General features: G+C 41.7%; 1 long non-coding RNA gene across 1 annotated transcript in view; it reads right to left on the bottom strand.

Annotated features, from left to right (window-relative positions):
• Window positions 1-18231, bottom strand: part of LOC126295413 (uncharacterized) — a 129264-nt gene extending 111033 nt beyond the window's left edge. The window contains exon 1 of the long non-coding RNA XR_007552486.1: window positions 18057-18231. This is a non-coding gene — a long non-coding RNA (uncharacterized LOC126295413). The remainder of the gene's footprint in view (window positions 1-18056) is intronic.
• Between the last annotated feature and the right edge of the window lie 5484 nt (window positions 18232-23715).

Genomic DNA, 23715 nt, shown 5'->3' with positions numbered 1-23715 from the left:
GTACAAGCAATGATCACACGCACGGTACAGCGGACACACCAGGAACCGCGGTGTTGGCCGTCGAATGGCGCTAGCTGCGCAGCATTTGTGCACCGCCGCCGTCAGTGTCAGCCAGTTTGCCGTGGCATACGGAGCTCCATCGCAGTCTTTAACACTGGTAGCATGCCGCGACAGCGTGGACGTGAACCGTATGTGCAGTTGACGGACTTTGAGCGAGGGCGTATAGTGGGCATGCGGGAGGCCGGGTGGACGTACCGCCGAATTGCTCAACACGTGGGGCGTGAGGTCTCCACAGTACATCGATGTTGTCGCCAGTGGTCGGCGGAAGGTGCACGTGCCCGTCGACCTGGGACCGGACCGCAGCGACGCACGGATGCACGCCAAGACCGCAGGATCCTACGCAGTGCCGTAGGGGACCGCACCGCCACTTCCCAGCAAATTAGGGACACTGTTGCTCCTGGGGTATCGGCGAGGACCATTCGCAACCGTCATGAAGCTGGGCTACGGTCCCGCACACCGTTAGGCCGTCTTCCGCTCACGCCCCAACTTCGTGCAGCCCGCCTCCAGTGGTGTCGCGACAGGCGTGAATGGAGAGACGAATGGAGACGTGTCGTCCTCAGCGATGAGAGTCGCTTCTGCCTTGGTGCCAATGATGGTCGTATGCGTGTTTGGCGCCGTGCAGGTGAGCGCCACAATCAGGACTGCATACGACTGAAGCACACAGGGCCAACACCCGGCATCATGGTGTGGGGAGCGATCTCCTACACTGGCCGTACACCTCTGGTGACCGTCGAGGGGACACTGAATAGTGCACGGTACATCCAAACCGTCATCGAACCCATCGTTCTACCATTCCTAGACCGACAAGGGAACTTGCTGTTCCAACAGGACAATGCACGTCCGCATGTATCCCGTGCCACCCAACGTGCTCTAGAAGGTGTAAGTCAACTACCCTGGCCAGCAAGATCTCCGGATCTGTCCCCCATTGAGCATGTTTGGGACTGGATGAAGCGTCGTCTCACGCGGTCTGCACGTCCAGCACGAACGCTGGTCCAACTGAGGCGCCAGGTAGAAATGGCATGGCAAGCCGTTCCACAGGACTACATCCAGCATCTCTACGATCGTCTCCATGGGAGAATAGCAGCCTGCATTGCTGTGCCGACATAGTGCATGCTCTGTTGCCTGTGTCTATGTGCCTGTGGTTCTGTCAGTGTGATCATGTGATGTATCTGTCAATAAAGTTTCCCCTTCCTGGGACAATGAATTCACGGTGTTCTTATTTCAATTTCCAGGAGTGTATTTTTCTCGGCGAGTAGCGCCTCCCACTACGCGTCACTGCTCAGTCGTTCATTTGTTAAACAAGTCCGAACCTGTCGCTTTAGTAGAAGAGAGCACAGTGGGCGGTCGATCTTTACTTCGTTTCGTCAATTATTCACTTGTTTTACAATTTGTCATGTGAAAAACATTTTCGTACATACAATGGGTCCTAAAAAGCGAAAAGTGCACACTGAAAATAGGAGATTTTCGACTGAATGGACTGAACAATGTTGTTTTACGCTGCCTGATAGGCCTCAAGCGGTTCCAGTATGCTTAATATGAAACAAAACTGTCCTGTTATTAAGTGGCAATTTAAAGCGACACTATGAAACAACTCATTAGCAATTCCAGAAAAACTATTATCTTGGCAATGAGTCTCGTAAAGAAAAACTACAGGTAATATAATTATATTAGATAATGTATATATGTGATATGTACACTACTGGTCATTAAAATTGCTATACCACGAAGATGACTTGCTACAGACGCGAAATTCAACCGACAGGACGAAGATGCTGTGATATGCGAATCATTAGCTTTTGAGAGCGTTCACACAAGATTGGCGCCGGTGGCGACACCTACACCCTCCTGACACGAGGAAGGTTTCCAACCGATTTCTCATACACAAGCAACAGTTGACCGGCGCTGCCTGGTGAAACGTTTTGATGCCTCGTGTAAGTAAGAGAAATGCGACGTTTGCAGCGTCACGGACTATCAGCTCGGAGACCGTGGCTGCTGTTACCCTTGACGCTACATCACAGACAGGAGCGCCTGCGATGGCGAACTCGACGACGAACCTGGGTGCACGAATGGCAAAGCGTCATTTTTTCGGATGAATCCAGGTTTACAGCATCACAATGGCCGCATCCATATTTGGCGACCTCGCGGTGAACGCACATTGGTCGTGCGCTAGCGTTCTCGCTTCCCACGCCCGGGTTCGATTCCCGGTGGGGTCAGGGATTTTCTCTGCCTCGTGATGGCTGGGGGTTGTGTGATGTCCTTAGGTTAGTTAGGTTTAAGTAGTTCTAAGTTCTAGGGGACTGATGACCATAGATGTTAAGTCCCATAGTGCTCAGAGCCATTTGAACAATTTTTTGAACGCACATTGGAAGCGTGTATTCGTCATCGCCATACTGGCTATCACACAGCGTGATGGTATGGGGTGCCATCGGTTACACGTCTCTGTCACCTCTTGTTCGCATTGACAGCACTTTGAACAGTGGACGTATCATTTCAGATGTGTTGCGACCCGTGGCTCTACCCTCCATTCGATCCCTGCGAAATCCTACATTTCAGCAGGATAATGCACGACCTCATGTAGCAGTTCCTGTACAGGCCTATCTGGATACAGAAAATGTTCGAATGCTGCCCTGGCCAGCACATTCTCCAGATCTCTCACCAACTGAAAACATCTGGTCAATGGTGGCCGAGCAACTGGCTCGTCACAATACGTCAGTCAGTAATCTTGATGAACTGTGGTATCCTGCTGAAGCTGCATGGGCAGCTATACCTGTACACGCCATCCAAGCTCTGTTTGACTCAATGCCCAGGTGCATCAAGGCCGTTATTACGGCCAGAGGTGGTTGTTCTGGGTACTGATTTCTCAGGATCTATGTACCCAAATTGTGTGAAAACGTAATCACATGTTTGTTCTAGTATAATTTATTTGTCCAACGAATACCCATTTATCATCTACATTTCTTCTTGGTGTAGCAATTTTAACGGCCAGTAGTGTATAGCTGCTTTGTAAACTTATCACGATAACATTTAAATTTAAATTAGAGGAATATCTCACTTCTTACGAATAAATCACGAAATTGCTGGTTCGCTGCACGAGTGAGCAAGAAAAATCGGCAGAAGCAGCGTTACGTGTGTGCTGGACACTTAGTAAAGAGCAAAAACCATTTTCAGATTCTGAAATAATCAAAGAGTGTATGTTGGAAGTATCCTCGGCACTTTTTGAAGAAAGAAAGGATGTTGCCGCCGCAATTCATAGTATTCCATTGTCGGCAAGAAGTAATACAAGAAGAACGGACATTTTAGCTACTGATATTAAAAGCACCCTGTTTGAACTTTTGGAAAAGGCACCATGCTACGCCACTGCACTTGACGAATCATGTGACATTGTTGATGAACAATTATCTATTTTCGTGTAATTTTTCGACATTGAAAGTAATACATTCAGGGAAGAATTGCTCGCAATATTGCCTTACAGGTAACACTCATGGTGAAGATTTAGTCGAAGCTATTGACAAATTTATTAATAATCCCAACATTTTTTATCATAAAATAGAGTGGCTTTCAACTGACGGCGCCACAGCGATGATTGGCAAAGAAAAAGGTGTAGTAAAGAAAATCAGGGATCAGAATCCCGGTCTAATATCGTATCAGTGTATAATTAATCAGACTGACCTTTGTGGAAAACTTAGTGCTACACCCAAAGTAGTAATGGACAGCTTGAATGAGATCACTTTCTTTTCTTCAACACTGAAAGTTCAAGAAGTTTCTTTCACAATGTGATGCAGCGTATTCTGACGTACTGCAATACAACAATGTTCCTTGGTTAAGTAAAGGTCAAGTTGTTCAACGTTTGTGGCTAATAAAGGAAGAAGTTAACATCCTCCTTGCAAATCTTGGATGCGTAGGGAGCAAAGAAGCACTTAAGACTTCATAACAAACGAGCGCAATATGCTAGCTGTGGCTTTTCTGAAGGATCTTCAGAAATATTTAAATGCGCTCAACATAGAGTTACAAGGGAACGGGAAATTAATATGTGATCTGATGTAAAGCGTGTCTGCTTTTCGTCGTAAGCTGGATATTTTTGGAAAAGACATTGCAAGGCACCAATTTATTCATTTCCCAACAATTCTTGAGTATAAAAAAAGAGAACTCTGAAGATGACATTGCAGTGTTTGTAAGATTTCTGTCCGATCTAAGGGACGAATTTGCTACAAGAATGCCGGGCTGAGTGGCCGAGCGGTTCTAGGCGCAACAGTCTGGAACCGCGCGTCCACTACGGTGGCAGGTTCGAATCTTGCCTCGGTCATGGATGTGTGTGATGTCCTTAGGTTAGTTAGGTTTAAGTAGTTCTAAGTTCTAGGGGACTGATGACCTCAGAAGTTAAGTCCCATCGTGCCCAGAGCCATTTGAACCATTTTTTTGCTACAAGGTTTCAAGACTTTGCAGAAATTGGAAAGCTGTCTCAGTTCGTAAAATTTCCTAATGAAGTTGATGCATCAGCAGAATGGACTGATTTGGCTGCTAAGTTGTTCAGTGTTTCAAAGTCTTCACTTCACGTGAAGATAATCGACTTACAAGAAGATATTTCTTTGCAAATGTATAAAACTGTATCCACTGAACAATTTCGGGGTAAACATGTTTCCGAAAAATATGAAAATTGTAAGAAAGTAGCTATCAATCTGACCACTGTGTGTGGTTCGGCATATACAGGGTGTTTCAAAAATGACCGGTATATTTGAAACGGCAATAAAAACTAAATGAGCAGCGATAGAAATACACCGTTTGTTGCAATATGCTTGGGACAACAGTACATTTTCAGGCGGACAAACTTTCGAAATTGCAGTAGTTACAATTTTCAACAACAAAATGGCGCTGCAAGTGATGTGAAAGATATAGAAGACAACGCAGTCTGCGGGTGCGCCATTCTGTACGTCGTCTTTCTGCTGTAATTGTGTGCTGTTCACAACGTGCAAGTGTGCTGTGGACAACATGGTTTATTCCATAGAACAGAGGATTTTTCTGGTGTTGGAATTCCACCGCCTAGAACACAGTGTTGTTGCAACAAGACGAAGTTTTCAACGGAGGTTTAATGTAACCAAAGGACCGAAAAGCGATACAATAAAGAATCTGTTTGAAAAATTTCAACGGACTGGGAACGTGACAGATGAACGTGCTGGAAAGGTAGGGCGACCGCGTACGGCAACCACAGAGGGCAACGCGCAGCTAGTGCAGCAGGTGATCCGACAGCGGCCTCGGGTTTCCATTTGCCGTGTTGCACAGGATTGATGACGGCGTTATACATGTGGGCAGCATTTTGTTTACTGACGAAGCTTATTTTTACCTGGACGGCTTCGTCAATAAACAGAACTGGCGCATATGGGGAATCGAAAAGCCCCATGTGGCAGTCCCATCGTCCCTGCATCCTCAAAAAGTACTGGTCTGGGCCGCCATTTCTTCCAAAGGAATCATTGGCCCATTTTTCAGATCCGAAACGATTACTGCATCACGCTATCTGGACATTCTTCGTAAATTTGTGGCGGTACAAACTGCCTTAGACTACACTGCGAACGCCTCGTGGTTTCTGCAAGATGGTGCCCGGCCACATCGCACGGCCGACGTCTTTAATTTCCCGAATGAATATTTCGATGATCGTGTGATTGCTTTGGGCTATCCGAAACATACGGGAGGCGGCGTGGATTGGCCTCCCTATTCGCCAGACATGAACCCCTGTGACTTCTTTCTGTGGGGACACTTGAAAGACCAGGTGTATCGCCAGAATCCAGAAACAATTGAACAGCTGAAGCAGTACATCTCATCTGCATGTGAAGCCATTCCGCCAGACACGTTGTCAAAGGTTTCGGGTAATTTCATTCAGAGACTACGCCATATTATTGCTACGCATGGTGGATATGTGGAAAATATCGTACTATAGAGTTTCCCAGACCGCAGCGCCATCTGTTGTTGACAATTGTAACTACTGTAATTTCGAAAGTTTGTCTGCCTGAAAATGTACTGTTGTCCCAAGCATATTGCAACAAACGGTGTATTTCTATCGCTGCTCGGTTAGTTTTTATTGCCGTTTCAAATATACCGGTCACTTTTGAAACACCTGTATATGCGAATGGTCATTCTCTAAAATGAATTTTTCGAAGAACACATATCGGTCAAGGTTGACGGACGCCCACCTCGAAGGCATGCTTCGCATTTGCTGTACCCCTCGTATACCGAACTTTAAAAAACTGGCTCAAGACTGTCGATGTAATTTCTCACATTGAATGTATTATAATATTAAGTGAGAACTACTTGTTTTACTTGATTTACCCTTTTTTTGGAAACTAACTCGAATACAAAATAAAAAACAGTACCTTTTAATTATTAGTTTTTTTTTCTGGACCTCCATAAAAATTTTTACACCGAAACCGGAGTAAACTACTTGCCGATCCCTGATCTAGGATTAACGTTTATACAACGCAGATTTCCAGGTTAAATGCTTTATGCAATCGGGCCTGAGTCTGCAGATGCTGCCGCTGTGCCTAAATGAAGACTTTATTGAAACTATGCACAAGTTTGAAATGATGAGTCCTTCTCCGAGTGGTGTCTATTTTATTTGCGCCATGCCTTGATTAATGCTAATGATATTGAAGTTAATATTGATTGATTCTCATTGAAATCTGTTTAGTAATCAGACACTACGAGGATCTGCCAATGTATTGCTCTTGACAAGTATTCGTGGAATATTTGTCTCTAGCAATGCATAGTGTTTATTTTACAAACTCAGAGAATATGTGTTACTGTGAAATCACTTATTTTCACGTAATTACATGATGAAGATTATGAAGTTTCTTTTTTATCTGTTTAATAAAAGAAAATATGGCTGTAATGTAAATAGTTTTTATTTAAATCATATAATCAACTGATTTTAAAGCAGTATTACATTGTCTGTGTACATCTCCATGCATCGTCAGGTATAAGTAACACATTCCACAATGCACATTAACATGCCACCTTACAATGTAACATTCCTACTTTAATGTGTAATAATATGCACTACATGTCTTAACTCTCAAATTATTTTTCACTGCACATAAAGAGTAGGCATTACTCTTCAGCCATACATTGGGTATAAACCCACAACAGCATGCAACTTTAATCATTACACTGGTAACAACAGTTTGACAACAAACAGCAGCGGAAACGATTTTGTCAAAGATACACACAATCCAAACACTGTACAAATATCGATAGCAAATGTCACATGTCAGAGACATGTATTAATAGCGTGCCAGACTTGCGTCATTATGGCATACAAACAGACATAATAAACTATTTTATACAGTACATCAACAGTAATATATGAAATAAATACAAATTTCACAAAATATTGAAAAATATACGACTCATTAATTGGTGTCGAACCAAACTTAGCGAATCGTACATCATCTGTGTCAGAAGGCTACGTAGAGACATACAGAAGGCAAAGTAGTGATATTTTTTTGAAAGACATCACGTTTTTATCTCATATTGATATTTTTTAGAGTTACCCATAGAAATACGATTTTCATATTTTTTTAAATTATAGTATTGCTGACGAACCAGCAGAATCCTCTTATTGAAGACAGTTTATAGACATAAACGAATGTCTGTATGTTTGCCTTGTGTTTCGCTAAAATGGCTAAGTAGTGACAGTAGGTAACAAAAACGCAAAAGCTTTCAAGTATAAACTACACTCATTTCTGGGTGCACCTTATTGGACACATGAGGGTGGCTAGGAAAGGATGTATGTCATCTTACCTTTAGAAAATACATATAGGATACCAAAATATTTGTATTTTCTATAAATGTTAGTGAATTTCGCGTGAACATCTAGTTTCTCTCATTAAGGAATCGTAACAGATAGTATTTTTTACTCTACGTACATCATGGAATAATTTCTACATGGGGTTTCTTAACTTTATTATTGAGTTCTATACATTCTCTCAATAATGGGATAGTTTACTATGTATTTGCCTACGTCAAGATGATATCAGTCTTTTTGAAAGGATCGTTTTGGCATCCTAACGCATCCGTACCCGGAAATGAGTGTCATTTATATTCGGAATCTTTTGGGTTTTTGTTGCCTACCATCACTACTTACCCATTTCTGCAAAATAGAAGATAAATATACAGACATATCTTTGTATGTATGGATTGTCCTCCATAAGTGCATTCTGCTGGTTCGTCAGTGATAATGCAACTTTGAAAGAATGTTGTGTAAATCGTATTTCTCCGTATTACTCTTCTGTAAAAAGTGTCAGTAGGTTGGCTTCTATATGTCTTTGCATGGCCTTCAGACACTCATGATCTACGATATAAGGCATTCAAGTCTGGCTCGCCTGCAATTAATGCACTGCTCATTTTTCAATATTTTGTGACGTTTCTATTTATTTCATATATTATTGTTGAAGTACTGTATAAAATATTTTATTATGTTTGTTTGTATGCCCTTAAGTAGTCTTTGGTCGCTGATTGTTTGATATACAACGCATCAGCTAAGTCTGGAACGCCAGTAGTGTATATAATATACCGCACATTTGCTGTCGATTGTTTTACAGTGTTTGGATATACGTGTATCGTCGATAACATTATATCAGTTTATGGTAATTGTGACTGTAGTACTTACAGCGAAGTTACCCATGCGATATTTAAAGTTGTCGTGTTGATGTGAATCCATCCCCAATGCAAAGACGGAGAATGGCTGCTCTTTATGTGCAGTGAAACATAATTTGACAGTTACGACATGTAAATCGTGATACGTAGGTAGTAATATGCACGGAAAGGTGGTATGTCATTGTGAACTGTGTAATGGTTACTTATACATGGCGGTGTATGAAGATGTCTGCAGACAATGTGATACTGTTCCACATTGGTTTTACAAGTGCTTGAAAATGACATGTCGTCGAAATTAGCTAATCGCACGATTTAAACGTAGATCGTCTACATTACAGCCTACTGCGGACCATGTTTTTCCTTTATTAAGCTTTTAGAGACTGTGGCAGAAATAAATTTTTTTTATTAGTAATTGCAACGCGAAGCTGAGAAAGTAGTTTATTTTTAGAATTAACAGAGACTTCTCCTCGAAACTGATTCACGTCCTCAACAGCGGAACTTCATTTTCATACTTAAAATCCAGTCAGATTGAATATTTCAGGGGTCACAGTGGGGCTTTTGTGATGGAACACTTGTAATAGCTTGGGATTATGGGTTAGGTGCCTAATAGACTAGTTCACCCAAAACAGAAAACAAATATTAAATTCTATTATGATACGTCCGCGAACTAATCGTTAAACCCTTGCAATTAAATACTTTCAGGCAGTGAAACAGAAACCGCCAAAAGAGTTTTAAGAGAATGGTTAACGGAATTTCAATGTCTGCAATGAGTTCGCGGAAAATCTATTTCTTCCTCCATCCCGACCAAGACGCATAAACCGTCTACGATCATTCTCTTAATATCCAGGTAACTCACTTACCGTGGTCCGCCTTCGCAGCTCCAGTGTCTCTCGATGCTCTGCAAAGAACCCGGGTTCGATTCCCGGTACTGTACGGGGATTTTCATTGGTAGGAGAAATGGAATGAGACGACCCGGGATCGATTCCCGGTAATGTACGGGGATTTTCATTGGTAGGAGAAATGGAACGAGACGCACTAAACCTCGTGATACCAACTGATGAGCTACTTGAGAAATAGCGTCTCCAAGCGGTGTTCTGACTCCACGTCCTATCATACCGCCTGCGAATGACGTCATTGGCAGAGAATGACACGCCGGTCGGTCGGTCCCGAGAATACATACAACATTTATGACTCCATTGCTCCTCCAAAGACGCAACATAACCCACATTACCCGCGGTCTATTGGCCATGGAAGGACGTAGTGGCAAAGTACTAACGAGGTCTAGAATGAGATTTTCACTATGCAGCGGGGCGTGCGCTGATACGAAACTTCTTGGCAGATTAAAACTGTGTGCCGGACCGAGACTCGAACTCGGGTCCATTGCCTTTCGCGGGCAAGTGCTCTACCAACTAAGCTACCCGAGCACGACTCACGCCCCGTCCTCGCAGCTTTACTTCTGCCAGTACCTCGTCTCCTACCTTCCAAACTTTACAGAAGCTCTCCTGCGAGCCTTGCAGAACTAGCACTCCTGAAAGAAAGGATATTGCGGAGACATGGCTTAGCCACAGCCTTGGGGATGTTTCCAGAATGAGATTTTAACTCTGCAGCGGTGTGCGGTGATATGAAACTTCCTGGCAGATTAAAAGTGAGTGCCGGACCGAGACTCGAACTCGGGACCTTTGCCTTTCGCGGGCAAGTGCTCTAGCAACTGAGCTACCGAAGCACGACTCACGCGCCGCCCTCACAGCTTTACTTCTGCCAGTACCTCGTCTCCTACCTTTCAAACTTTACAGAAGCTCTCCTGCGAACCCAACTAACGAGGTCTGTTAAAAAAGTTCCGGAACAATAGTTTGTTGGAGCGAATGCGGTTGGTATCCCTGCAAGCGCCTGTGTTTAATGTGTAACTATCATTGTTGTATCTCTGTTAGTTATTGTTCAGTACTGAATTGTATAGGACGTTGTGTTGCACAGTTTAATTTCGAGATGGCAGAGTTACGAGGAGCAAAAAAATTATTCAAATGGCTCTGAGCTCTATGGGAATTAACTTCTGAGGTCATCAGTATCCTAGAACGTAAACCAAAGTAACCTAAATATGTCACACACATCCATGCCCGAGGCTGGATTCGAACCTGCGAGCGCAGCGGTCGCTCAGTTTCAGATTGAAGCGCCTAGAGCCGCTCGGTCATAACGGCCGACTTAGCGAGGAGCAACACGTCTTCATTAAATAAGAGTGAAACTCAAGAAAACGCTTACAGAGACACACCAAATGATGCAGGAAGCCTATGGTGATCATTGCTTAGGCCGTACTCGGTGTTACCAATGGTTCACACCGTTTAAAAATGGCCGGACGGAAGTTAAAGATGATTCTCGTTCAGGATGCCCTTCAATGTCTACCGGCGACGCTCATGTCAGGGTCGTCATCGAAAGTGTTTGAAGACTGCAGAAGAATGTAACATTTCAGTTGGATCACGTCACGAAATCTTGACAGAGTAACTTGGAATGCATGGTGTTGCCTCCAAGTTCGTTCCACGCGTCGTGAGTCAAGACCAGAAATACCATCGTCTCGCAATCTGTGAAGTGCTTTTGGATCGCGCAAATGAGAACGAGATGTTCCTTACGACAATCGTAACTAGTGGTGGGACGTGAGCTACAGTTGTGATGTTGAGACCAATGTTCAATCTTCAAAGTGGATCGGGAAAGATTCTCCGAGGCCGGTAAGATCAAACTCCAAAGTTATGCTGATAGTTTTCTTTGACTTTGAAGGATTAGTTCATCAAAAATTATTACCACAGGGACATACTGTTAATCGATGGGACTATCGGAACGTGTTGCGACACCTGCGTGAAAATCTGAGAAGGAAACGGCCTGAAATGCGGCGAGACAATTCGTGGTCTTGCAGTACGATAACTCACCCGCACATTCACCCCTGACTGTTGCACAGATAACGAAATCACTGTGTTGTCTCATTTTCCATACTCTCCAGACCTGGCCCCTATGGACTTTTATTTTATTTCTAAAGTTGAAAATTCCTTTGGAAGGCCGAGGATTTGCAACGATAGGGGAGATAAAAGAAAATTACACGAAGACGTCTGCCAAGACTGCTTCCGGAAATGGAAACGGTGTTGGAAGCGGTGTATCAATTGTGGAGGAGAGTATTTCGAAGGAGACGATGCACAGTAATAAAAGATAAGAGCAGAAAAAATTTGTGGCCAAAGTTCCGAACTTTTTTGAACAGACATCGTAAGAGACTGACGCAGAAAACTTTTATTTGAATGAATGACAGATTGCTCTAAATGCAGATGCATGTAAGTTAATGCAGGCCAGTAGGAGAAACAACCACAAAATGTTAGAATACAGTATTAATCTTGTCCTACTTGACACAGTCACGACAATTAATACTGTGTATAAGTCTAGCGTTGCAAGACGGTATTAAATGGAAGAGGGACATCAGGTCGGTTGTAGGGAAGGCGAATGACCGACTTCAGTTTATTGGGAGAACTGCAGGAAAGTCTTCTATAAAGATGATCGCTTACGATTAACTTAAATTGAAAATCACATAGATAATATTGCGGAGAACGTAAACCGAAGACCGCGATTTGATGACAGAACACTTACAAAATCTAATAGGTCTACTAAAGAGACTGCTTACACTACGCTTGTCCGCCCTCTTCTGGAGTGTTACTGATCCACTCCCAAAGAAATCAGGTGTCGACAGATGTGTGAATTACCGAACTATCAGTTTAATAAGCCACGGCTGCAAAATAATAATACGAATTCTTTACAGACGAATGGAAAAACTGGTAGCAGCCGACCTCGGGGAAGATCAGTTTGGATTCCGTAGAAATGTTGGAACACGTGAGGCAGTAGTGACCCTACGACTGCGAATACACAGTCAGAAAGATCCTTTACCATTTAGCTAAAATATAGCAAGTCAGCAACTGGAAGCAGTTAATTCCATCAATTATCTGGGAGTAGGTATTAGGAGTGATTTAAAATGGAATGATCACATAAAGTTGATCGTCGGTAAAGCAGATGCCGGACTGACATTCATTGGAAGAAGAGTCCTAAGGAAATGCAATCCGAAAACAAAGGAGTATAGATTTAAGTGTCGGCAAAACTCGTTCCTGAAAGTATTTGTATGGAGTGTAGCCATGTATGGAAGTGAAATGTGGACGTTAAATAGTTTAGACAACAAGAGAATAGAAGCTTTCGAAATGTGGTGCTACAGAAGAATGCTGAAGATTAGATGGGTAGATCACATAACTAATGAGGAGGTATTGAATAGGATTGGGGAGAAGAGAAGTTTGTGGCACAACTTAACTAGAAGAAGGGATCGGTTGGTAGGACATGTTCTGAGGCATCAATGGATCACCAATTTAGTATTGGAGGGCAGCGTGGAGGGTAAGAATCGTAGAGGGAGACCAAGAGATGAATACATTAAGCAGATTCAGAAGGATGTAGGTTGCAGTAAGTACTGGGAGGTCAAGAAACTTGCAGAGGATAGAGTAGCATGGAGAGTTGCATCAAACCAGTCTCTGAAGACATCAACAACATCTGTGTGGTGTGGGATCCGCATCAGAGCTGATTGAGTGATCAGATCGAAAAAATTCAAAAAAGAGCAACTCCTTTTGTATTTCCGCGAAAGAGGGAAGAGATATGTCACACGGATTGGGATGACGATCATCAGAGCAATGGCGTTTTTCGTTGCGCCAGAAACTTCTCATTAAATTTGAAACACCAACTTTCTTCTAAGAGTATGAAAATATTTTGCTGGCGCCCACGTACATGGGTACAAATGATCATGAAACACAATAAGAGAAATCACAGCTCGCATGGACAGATTTAAGTGTTCCAGAGTGGAACGGTAGAGAAATAACTTGAAGGTGGTTCGACGAACCCTCTCCCAGGCATTAAATGTGAACTGCAGAGTTCGATGAATCCTCTCGTAGGTCCTTAATTGTGAGTTGAAGAGTATCATGTAGGTGTAGATGTAAAGAAACTTGTGCATTCCATTCTTGGCTTCTGTTCGAGTATTTGAGATCACTGACAGGTCGAACTGTAGGATGACAACGAAGCTCCATAGAAACGTGCTGCTAGATTTGTTGCCGGTAGGATCCATCAACACTCGAGTATTACAAAAATTCTCCATGCCCTCAAAAAGGAAGTCCTTGAGGCAAGACGCCGTTCCTTTGCGAAACACTGTTGGGAAAATTTAGAGAAAAGATATTTGTAGAACGATGCTACTGCCAGCAGTCTTGAGTAAAGACTACAAAGAAAAGGTGAGAAAAAACAATTCTCGTATGGAGGTATTTAGATAGTCGCATTTGTGAGTGGAACAGGAAACGGAATGATTAGCACTGATAAAAGTTGCCCTCGGCCATACACCATATGGTGGGTTGCAGTTTCTGTGTGTAGAAGGATATATGTTACTACTAAGATGCGACACTAACGAGCGATCTGAAATAGGACAAACATATGAAATCAACATAAGGAAATGCGTATCAAGTGTTCTGTTAATGTGCGGTACACCTGTAAAGGAAATCGCATACAAGAGGGTTGTGCTACCAATTGTACAGTACTGCTTAAGTGCTTATCTCGTGGGGACGAGAGCACACCATGGAAGGAACTGACACACGTATTGTCAGAATCGCAACAGTACAGTATTGCCAACACGAATTTATATGGCAATCTTTAGAAAAAAGGCCACGTAATTCTTGCGAAATACTTTTGGCTAAATTCAGAGAAACTGTATTCGAAGAACCCTGCGCGACCATTATGCTTTCAACCTCACATGTTTTGCATTCGTGATGGGAGGGTCTCCTCAAGATATGCTGTCACTGTAAATAAACTCCCAAAAAAAAAAAAAAAGGGGGGGGGGGGACAAGGTAGACACAAAGATGCTGAATAAAATGAGTTTGGCTGTCACGAGGACAATGCGTGAAGCCTTCAACGTCTGTCGTAGCAGAGTATTATGAGGTGTCTCATAAAAGCCAAAGAAGGCTGTCAGTGGCACCAAAGTTAGTGTCAGACACTGATGAATGACACAGTAACTAAAATTGGGGATGGCAAAGCAAAAACAGACACACTATTTCCGCTTTCAAGTGTTCCTTTACAAAGGAAAATGACAGGGGTGTTGCCCCGATTCAGTTTCCTACACTGCTAAAATAAGCGAAACACATAGTATAAGTGGGATTGAGAAACAACTAAAATCGTTAAAATAGAACATAGCTCCAGGACCCAAAGGAATTTTAGTTTCTACACCAAATTTGGGGCTGTGTTAGCCCCTATTAACCATAATCTGCGATGCTGTAAACCCCTCTAACAAAAAGTTATCCACCGAACTACCGTCCAATAACACTGACATTCGGTTGCTGTAGAGTCCTGTAACACATATTCTCAGCACAAACATAATGAGGGCTCTCTAACAAAATGACCTCCTCCATGCCAACCAGCACGGATTTCGGAAAAAAAATCTGTCATGTAACACCCAACTCATGCTTTTCTCACATGACAGTCTAGGTGCAGTATTTCCCGATTTCTAAAAAGCATTCGACTCACTACCACCACCTTACCACAAGTACGATCATATGCGGTATCAAATGAAATTTGTGAATGGACCGAAGATTTATTGCTGGGGAGGACGCAGCATGTTATCTTGCATTGAGTGTAACCGACATATGTAGAAGAAATTTCAGGTGTGCTCCAGGGAAGTGTGTTGGAAACCTTGCTGTTGGCGTCGTGTATTGATGACCTTGCACACAATATTAATAGTAACCTCACATATTTGACAGATAATGCAATCTATAATGCAGTACTGTCTGGAAAAAAGTTGCACGACAATCCAGGATAAGATTTCAAAATGGTACAAATGTGGCAACTTGCTTCAAATTCTCAGAAATATAAAACTGACCATTTCACAAAAAAATAAAAAAGGGGTCTCGTATGATTACAGTCTTAATGTGTGACAGTTGGAAACGTCGACACACATGGCAGAGTTTCATAATGTTGCTGAAAGACTTAAATTGACAATCGCTTGAAGACAGATTCAGTCTTTGGTGTGTAGGAATTTAGTACAGCCCCGTACGTTTCGACCCCTTAGAGTTTGCGAAGACTAGATTAGATTAATTACAGTGGGTGCAGAGGCATTTAAGCAATCAAATTTCCTGCGCTCCTTACATGAATGGTACAGGGAAAAGTCGTAGCTACTGGTGCACAGGGAAGTACCCTCTGCCATGTACTTCAATGTGGTTTGCAGAGTGTGGAAGTAGATGCAGATGTACGGATAATCAGAGGAAGATTAGCGCACGTACACTGCCACAAAGACAATTCCCACTCCCCTCTCGCCAGCATGCCTGCCCCCCCCCCCCCCCCCCCCCGTCCCCAAGCCACCAACCTCAACGCCTTTCGCGGATGGATAGCAAGGCTAAGCAATACTCCTCTAGATGCATGGCACATTATCCTGCAGAGTATTTATGCAGATGTAGAATGCGTCACATACCTTGGATCGACAGCATGGCTGACATATCTTTAGCTTACCCTAGTGAACAAAATTATTAGCGCGTGCGGAATTTTCTGTGCATTATCTGTATCACCTTGAAAATTATTTGACGATATTTTTTATTACATCTACTCTGATGGCTCCAGTTATATTTTTGTTTAAGGTTGATGCATACTGTACAGAATAAAATGTTCAATTTATAGATAGAACAAAGAAGCTGAAATGAGACCTGTACAGTAAAAATTATTGGTTGCTACTATTGCAGAACTTCGACGAGTGAGCTAGACACAAAGGGATCCGCAAATGTAGGTTGCCAGGGAGGGGGGGGGGGAGGGGGGGGGGGAAGGAGGGGAATAGTGGGAACTGATGGTGTAGACTTTATATGTATTCCATATTTCTTGCTCATTCCTAGCAATAGCTCTTTGTGGTTATACTAAATCGTAGATGTATCATTGCTGAGCGCTGTACGAAATACCGCGGATTTTTAAAAAGTTTGCTGCTTCACTTATGAGCAGCATTAATTTGGCATATTTCTTGATTGTTTTTGTTGCTGTTCAACAAGATTTTTTGTCATTCTGATTTTTTCCTATCTATATTTTTATTTTCACTGAAAACCTAATAACTTTTTGTACAGTAAAACATTTCTTATGAAAAGCTCGTTCAAGACCCTGAATGTAATCATAAAAAAACGTAATTTCAGATGGTGTCATTCGGATTCATATTAACATTATAAAAATATGTGCTAATGAATATGCTTACCACTTTGGTGTCATCGCAATCTACCTACATTGTGTAATCTATCTACAAACACTTAGTGAATACTGGTCAGTCGTTTCAGATACAAGAGGTTTTGTGCAATTCGTGCCAAACTTCTAGAATGTTTTCCCCCTCTTGGATAAATTTCTATATTATGGATACCATCAAGTCGTTAAGATTTGTTTCGTTTTACCAATAATTTGGATCCAAATTTCTAACACCGTCTGGGTGTCGTATTCCAGCCGTAGAAGGGTAATTATGTTGCGTCATTTCGGCCACGTTGAGATGTCTTGCAGAAATTGTGAGGAATCTGAACTAGAAAACACAAGAATATCTTCTGACAAAAATATAGTTAAAGAAAATTGCGTGGCAGGAAAATCAAGATTTAATTGCAACGGGTGTGAGAGTAGGAAATCAGATATTATCACCCGGTGTTGATCCGTAACGAAAATGTGTAAAAGAACAGACATCCCAGTTCCAAGTATACACGCCGAAGTTGCAGAATATTCGTAACAGATGATCAGTTACCTTCATGTTCTGAGTTTATACGACGTTGAATAGGAATCTTAGAACCCGATAACTAAAACCCCGATAACTAAAACAAATAACTTCTGCTTTAGTCATGTGTAAAATCTATTATGAACGCAAATATTCAATTATGGAGCTTTAGTTTCAGTTTTGCTTCATTTAAATTTGTTTCTTCAGCTAAAATTATTTTGGGTTGAATTTTTCTTAGGCAACATTCACAGAACAAAGGCGTGTTGCATATGGCGTAGCTGTTAGTTATTAACCTGTCGTGCGTTTATTGTGCTCGTTGGCAAGCATACTCTGTGTGAGCAATAATTACTTTAACTAACTGTAAAAACAACTCCACCGTCTACAGGACTAACGATACTCACCTTGCATTTTGCAGCGAACTATAAAACGCACTCGATAATTAACGGAATTCATTGATTATTCAGCGCGGCTGGATATACCTGTCATGATGGATTGACCCCAGGTAACAGACATATGCGCCAACTTGTCATGCGCACAAGGTGCTCTAGAAACAAAAATAAACTGCCATAGGCCAAAACTTAAGGCAATATTCAGTCCCTACCTTTCAACGAAATACTCGAGATGCGGGCAATTTCTTCACTAGCGTTACAATTAATATTCTCGCTTTTGAATCGATCTTCAACACGCGAATTCGCATGCTGTAACTACACTCGTTAATGTTTTCATAACTTCTATAACACAAGATACATCACACTTCTCGCAAAGACTTTCGACCTCGGTTTCCAAAGCACAGGAAGATGTAGTGTTTTACAATAAACACTCTTCACATTCGCAATGAAATATTTTTGCCCTACATAAGAAATTAAAAAATACCGCATATCTACATATCTAAAAATTTCAATATTTTTAGACGCGTAACCTCTCGTAATCATTGCTTATTTTTTAAAACAATTACACTGTTCAATGTATAGGACTTAAACATTTTCCTGTAACTAAATGGAAACGTGCCGTGTGATGGACTAGCTAAACAAAATTCGAACTCAAGTGGGAACATAATTCGCTGTTTCATTTAAGTATCAATTGTCGTACTCGATGTGCACGAAATTTCCATTTGGATACCGTGTCACAGCATTCTCAATGCTCTGTTGTTTTTTGTGTACAGCGCATTTTTAAGTGGACTCCTTTTTTCCTCCGACTATGAAGGAAGCTCATCATGATACAGTTTCAGTGCAACTGAAAATATGTCAACCATATTACCTTCGATCGCGTACGGTATTTTGTGAATATGAGAGGAACAAGAAATAGTTCCACAGTTGGCGATTTTTCAACACAAAAACGTAATAATTAAATCGAAGCAGTTCGCAAGAAAAACGCCTCCGACATGCTGCAGATTAATATTTGTTTTACTTACAAAAAAGTAAAATAAAATGTTGATGTGCCGTAAGCAAAAGGCAATTCCCTTGTAAACTACTGCAATTTATACAGTCGATGCGAAAAAGTCACCACAAGAAACGTGTAACGTAACCGGTGTTTTACGCCCATTGCGGCTTTCACAGAAAGTAATGCGGACAGGAAAACAGACTCGCGGGAATCTGACACAAACCAACCAAACCAACACAAAAAATTGTTTCAGTATTTGCTCACATTTCGTGAAATTATCCGCCTTCCACTTCGACCAGTTTTAATCTACATCGGATAATAGAAAAATGTTAAAACAATCGCACACGAAAATAAATAACACTAGCAAAAAACCATGTAAACTGAATTTATGTTGAACTGTGTAAATACATTCGCTATAGAACTGAGGAAAGTTTCCACCCACGAACATGGATCTCATACTTAGTATTATCCCACCTTTTGCCAGATTGCATCCCTTCGTTGTACTTTCACTTTCCGTTGTAACCCGAGAACTCATCCTGGAATACTCAATACGAGTATGTTCAGAAAAGGAATACCTCCGAGTGATAATATTTATTTATAAACTGGTGTATCATCTGAACACTATATGCACGTTCATTTTCTCTTGTTTCCAGTCGAACATGCACTTACGAAATACTGCTTTTCAGCTTAAATACGTAGACACCACGTATTTCACCAACGGCATAAAACAGGGTGATACGAAAATCACTAAAAATGACAACACATGTTCCGATTAAAACATGCAGCAGCGATAGAAATACGAAATTCACGAAACATGCTTCAATCCTAGCGTCGCTGTTTACGATTTCAACTGTCAGCGAAGATAAGCGAGAGATGGGAAATGCAACAGTCGTATTCCCTGCGTCGCTCGTAAAGATATCACACTCTACCACCCAGCGAACGATCGTTATTGCCAAGGCTGGAACTGAGCGCCTCGTCTGGCAGCTTCCCCCACTATAGCCTGTATCATGCCGCGCATGCGCAGTCGGAGTGACGCGCTGATGTCATTAACGGTTGCAAGGTCATCGGCGTGTAATCGGGAAGTTAGATGGGGCAGAGGGGGAGGGAGGTGCTGTGTACTAGTTTGTTGTTCTCCGATGGCCTGTATCCGCACTGGTTGTTATGCGTGTTGGAAGGCAAAACGGTTCAAATAAGGTGCAATCGGAAATTTCTAAGCATTATTACTGAAAGAATTAATTTTAAATTATAAGGAAATGAATAGAATGAAAAACGCTGTGAGCGAAACACGAAATTCTTGATTTACATGGCTCAGATTGGACAACAATGTGTTTGAAAATATAGTTTTACTGTATTCAAGAGTTTTCTTACATAATTGTACTCATGACTGTGTCGAACTTGAACTGCTATACACACGAGTCATATTTTACGCGGCAACGTGTGGTCGCAATAGCTTTGCCGTCAACATTGCTGCAATGCAATGGGAGATATTATTTCCGTATGGCCAGACGCTACAGACTAAACTGTGGCAGATGGCTGCCGACATTTCGCCGGGCTGTTGTCCAGTCCTCACGTTGTTTCAGCGATGAACCACTATTTCGCTTCAGTTCGAATGTTGACGGGCGTGGTTAGTGAAACTCGATTTGTTTGCTGTCTGTCGAAATGTAGACTTAAAGAAACGAAAGAACGATGACTTTCATAAAACTTGCGTACGTCTACGTACAGATGCGAAAAAACCGATACCGGCATTCAAGTTCTGAATGACTGGTATTTGTTAGGTCTCGGATTTAACAGATTTTTTTAAATTTCTTACTAATAACCATGTAAAAAAAATCAATGTATAAATCTTCCACAGCAGCCGTACTAAAGCTCTATGTTTTCGAATAAAACTTTTTTTAATGAGTAAGGTTAATTTTTAAATGTCCATTCATGTCAAATGTTGGCATATTACAGAAAATGGGAAAAGCGATCAGTGCCGTTTTAATAGCAACGCAGACAGAAACGAGTAACAAACATATAACCGCTGCCGTGTCGCGTAGCCTGTTATACGATGCGCCTGTGTGTGCAGTGTGCAAACTTGTCTCCGCCTGATCTACAAACTAGTTTCTCGCTGTTGCTAACGAACATCTCTCATCCTGCAGAATGGTACCAAGTTTCGAAGAATTTTACGATGTGCAGCAGCAACGAAATAGAATGCTCCATTTGCTTGAAAAGATTAGATATCTGTCTGCCATTTCAATGAAATAGCGAAAGAGAAGGGGTATCTATAAACAGTAAAAGTTAAAATCTTAAGAATTCATTCATGTTGTTGTTGTAGTGTTCTTCAGTCCTGAGACTGGTTTGATGCAGCTCTCCATGCTACTCTATCCTGTGCAAGCTTCTTCATCTCCCAGTACCTACTGCAACCTACATCCTTCTGAACCTGCTTAGTGTAGTCATCTCTTGGTCTCCCTCTACGATTTTTACCCTCCACACTGCCCTCTAATACTAAATTGTTGATCCCTTAATGCCTCAGAACATGTCCTATCAACCGGTCCCTTCTTTTGGTCAAGTTGTGCCACAAAATTCTCTTCTCCCCAATCCCATTCAATACTTCCTCATTAGTTACGTGATCTACCCATCTAATCTTCAGCATTCTTCTGTAGCACCACATTTCGAAAGCTTCTATTTTCTTCTTGTCCAAACTAGTTATCGTCCACGTTTCACTTCCATACATGGCTACACTCCATACAAATACTTTCAGAAATGACTTCCTGACACTTAAATCTATACTCGATGTTAACAAATTTCTCTTCTTCAGAAACGCTTCCCTTCCCATTGCCAGTCAACATTTTATATTCTCTCTACTTCGACCATCATCAGTTATTTTGCTCCCCAAATAGCAAAACTCCTTTACTACTTTAAGTGTCTCATTTCCTAATCTAATTCCCTCAGCAGCACCCGACTAAATTCGACTACATTCCATTATCCTCGTTTTGCTTTTGTTGATGTTCATCTTATAAACTCCTCTCAAGACACTGTCCGTTCCGTTCAACTGCTCTACCAAGTCCTTTGTTGTCTCTGACAGAATTACGATGTCATTGGCGAACGTCAAAGTTTTTATTTCTTCTCCATGGATTTTAATACCTACTCCGAATTTTTCTTTTGTTTCCTTCACTGCTTGCTCAATATACAGGTTGAATAAAATCGGGAAGAGGCTACAACCCTGTCTTACTCCCTTCCCAACAACTGCTTCCCTTTCATGTCCCTCGACTCTTATGACTGCCATCTGGTTTCTGTACAAATTGTAAATAGCCTTTCGCTCCCTGTATTTTACCAATGCCACCTTTAGAATTTGAAAGAGAGTATTCCAGTCAACATTGTCAAAAGCTTTCTCTAAGTCTACAAATGCTAGAAATGTAGGCTTTCCTTAATCTTTCTTCTAAGATAAGTCGTAAGGTCAGTATTGCCTCAGGTGTTCCAACATTTCTGATCTTCCCCGAGGTCGGCTTCTACTAGTTTTTCCATTCGTCTGTAAAGAATTAGTGTTAGTATTTTGCAGCTGTGGCTTATTAAACTGATTGTTCGGTAATTTTCACATCTGTCAACACCTGCTTTCTTTGGGATTGGAATTATTATATTCTTCTGGAAGTCTGCAGGTATGTCGCCTGTTTCATACATCTTGTTCACCAGATGGTAGAGTTTTGTCAGCACTGGCTCTCCCAAGGCCGTCAATAATTCCAATGGAATGTTGTCTACTCCGGCCGCCTTGTTTCGACTCAGGTCTTTCAGTGCTCTGTCAAACTCTTCACGCAGTATCGTATCTCCCATTTCATCTTCATCTACATCCTCTTCCATTACCATAATATTGTCCTCAACTACATCACCCTTGTATAGACCCTCTATATACTCCTTCCACCTTTCTGCTTTCCCTTCATTGCTTAGAACTGGGTTTCCATCTGAGCTCTTGATGTTCATACAAGTGGTTCTCTTATCTCCAAAGGTCTCTTTAATTTTCCTGTAGGCAGTATCTATCTTACCCCTAGTGAGACAAGCCTCTACATCCTTACATTTGTCCTCTAGCCATCCCTGCAGCCATTTTGCACTTCCTGTCGATCTCATTTTTGAGACGTTTGTATTCCTTTTTGCCTGCTTCATTTACTGCATTTTTATATTTTCTCTTTCCGTCAATTAAATTCAATATTTCTTCTGTTACCCAAGGATTTCTACTAGCCCTCGTCTTTTTACCTACTTGATTATCTGCTGCCTTCACTACTTCATCCCTCAAAGCTACCCATTCTTCTTCTACTGTATTTCTTTCCCCCATTCCTGTCAATTGTTCCCCTAATGCTCTCCTTGAAACTCTGTACAACCTCTGGTTCTTTCAGCTTATCCAGATCCCATGTCCTTAAATTCCCACCTTTTTGCAGTTTCTTCAGTTTTAATCTACAGGTCATAACCAATAGATTGTGGTCAGAGTCTACATCTGCCCCTGGAAATGTCTTACAATTTAAAACCTGATTCCTAAATCTGTCTTACCATTGTATAATCTATCTGAAACATGTCAGTATATCTAGGCTTCTTCCATGTATACAGCCTTCTTTTATGGTTCTTGAACCAAGTGTTACCTATGATTAAGTTATGCTCTGTGTAAAATTCTACCAGGCGGCTTCCTCTTTCATTTCTTTGCCCCAGTCATAATTCACCTACTACGTTTCCTTCTCTCCCTTTTCCCGCTGCCGAATTCCAGTCACCCATGACTATTAAATTTTCACCACCCTTCACTATCTGAATAATTTCTTTTATTTCATCATACATTTCTTCAATTATCTCGTCATCTGCAGAGCTAGTTGGCATATAAACTTGTACTACTGTAGTAGGTATGGGCTTCGTATCTATCTTGG

The sequence above is a fragment of the Schistocerca gregaria genome, chromosome 11 (genome assembly GCF_023897955.1).
Source record: "Schistocerca gregaria isolate iqSchGreg1 chromosome 11, iqSchGreg1.2, whole genome shotgun sequence".
Lineage (NCBI taxonomy): Eukaryota > Metazoa > Arthropoda > Insecta > Orthoptera > Acrididae > Schistocerca > Schistocerca gregaria.
This window is presented reverse-complemented; position numbering and strand designations above follow the sequence as displayed.